This window comes from Nelumbo lutea, chromosome 1 (genome assembly GCF_056320005.1).
Source record: "Nelumbo lutea isolate HS-2025 chromosome 1, American lotus-T2T, whole genome shotgun sequence".
Classification (NCBI taxonomy): domain Eukaryota; kingdom Viridiplantae; phylum Streptophyta; class Magnoliopsida; order Proteales; family Nelumbonaceae; genus Nelumbo; species Nelumbo lutea.
In genome coordinates this window covers 49,860,871-49,862,825 of record NC_142684.1, presented here as the reverse complement: position 1 = coordinate 49,862,825, position 1,955 = coordinate 49,860,871, and the positions used below count along the sequence as shown (strand labels likewise).

At 37.5% G+C, this 1,955-nt stretch overlaps 1 long non-coding RNA gene across 1 annotated transcript; it reads left to right on the top strand.

Moving 5' to 3' along the window:
- The first annotated feature begins 389 nt into the window (after positions 1-389).
- LOC148874589 (uncharacterized) lies at positions 390-1,316 on the top strand. Its single transcript, XR_016105326.1, has 2 exons — positions 390-854; positions 1,073-1,316. It is a non-coding gene; the product is annotated as an uncharacterized LOC148874589 (long non-coding RNA).
- The last annotated feature ends 639 nt before the right edge of the window (positions 1,317-1,955 follow it).

Sequence of the window (1,955 nt, the reverse complement as noted above, 5' to 3'; positions counted from 1 at the left end):
AGTAGGATTTTCTCATGGGCCTCACCGTAGAGAATTTGGAGGAAATATTTTTCAATCATGGGCCCATGCCACTTGGCTTCCTTTAGAGACCGCAAAATCCAGAAGCTCTAGACAACATCAACGTGAAACATTCCCACAGGACTCAGGAGGAATGACTGACCATCATCTGTTCATACATCTGGACTTATCTATTTGCTTTGATTGGAAGTTAGATGGTCATGCTTTTTTTTTCTCTTGGAAGGCCCAACAAAGGCCCATGATTGGCCCACCCCAGCAGTAAAAGATGCAACGTGTAAGCTTTAATAACGTAAAGCAACGTATGATGCAAGACTTACACGGTTTGAAACTGAAATCATCTATAACGAGACCAGCTCCTCTTCTTCCTTCCCAAGCTTTCATGATCGCAGGCAGACTTGCATTCAAACGTAACCCATCAAAACATGGCGGTTTGTCTGCTGAAAATCGCATTCTGGGTGTTGAGCACATTATCAAATTTGGCGTCTCTCTTGATTTTCAGCGGAGTAGCTCGTCTTCTCGTGCTGGTGATGCAACTGCTGAGAGTTCCAGGGGAATGCATCAGTCTGGTTCTGCAGTTGTTGACGAATTTCATTGAAGCTCTCTTCGAGTTTTTTTGGCAACTTCTGATGGAGGCCATCACTTCTCTTGTCTCTGCCGGCTTTGATAGCTTCAAATTCGCCATTTCAGGGATCTCCGACGGCATCGCGTCCGCCATTGGAGAACTTGGGAGCCAGATGAAGGATGCAGTCGACAGTGTAATTTACGAGACCCTGTCGGAGATGGCTCAGACATTTCTGAAGGATATATGGAACAACTACATGAATGCAATAGGCTATGTATGGGACAATGCTTGATTTAATTTCCTTTATATGTTAGTATTAAACCATTCCACATTAATTTCTGTGGGATTTGTCCATGTAATATACTTGTACATTACTTACACAATAGGATGGAACATATATGGTAGAAGCTCTCAAAATGATTTTATCTTATCCATTCTTTTGTCAAATAGAACACTACGTGATGGCCAAGTTATATATTTAATATTTTGTAGTTTACACTATGGAGGTTGATTGGAAAGGAAGATGAAGTTGCTGTCAAGGATTGAATTCTGCCCAATGTAACACAGCTGGATGGAATAAACCTATAGACATGAGGAGGATTATTTAGCTTTAAAGTCTTTGTAAGCCACGTTTTTTATGTTTCAGAAAACATATTCTTCGTTGTGTTTCTTTTGTTTTCAACAACACTGAAATCAAAAACATGTTCTTCAATTTCTCAAATCATATATATCCGTACTGCTAAATTTGTTTTTCGGGAAAAAAAAACTATCATGATCATATTTGTTGGTTCAAAAACATGATTTTTTTTTTGAAATAATACCAGTCAACTTGTTTATTGCTTTTTAATACAAAAATATCGTTCAACAACAATGTATTTTTGTTTTGGGTAAATCCATGTTTGATGCAGGAAAGACTTGATATCTAAAGATCATTCACCAATCAAAGTCCCCATTCATTTTGATGAATACCACCTGATTTGTTACCACTTTTTGATATGAGTTAATTGTTTACAAGCGTTTCCTCTATATCATGTCAAGGACCAGATATAATAGGCACAATATAGTAAGCAGGTTCAATGAGCACACGATAATTATTCTCATAAATGCAAAAGTGGTTTTTAATTTTTTGAAGGCTAGGCGCTAGCTGGGGGTATTTTATGAAACATCTGTCAAAAAATTTTCTAAGTGTTCATTGTACAGTGCATAGTGGAACCCTTGTTTTTAGGTGACGTGGCAATTAAAAAAACAGTAAAATTATTGATGTTGTAGAACACCCTCTTAATGGCTAACTTCAATTGGGGAATGAGAAAAAGCTTCAACAAGGGTGAGATGCAAAATATCATAGATTATGAATTTGAACCCTAAAAAACTAGAT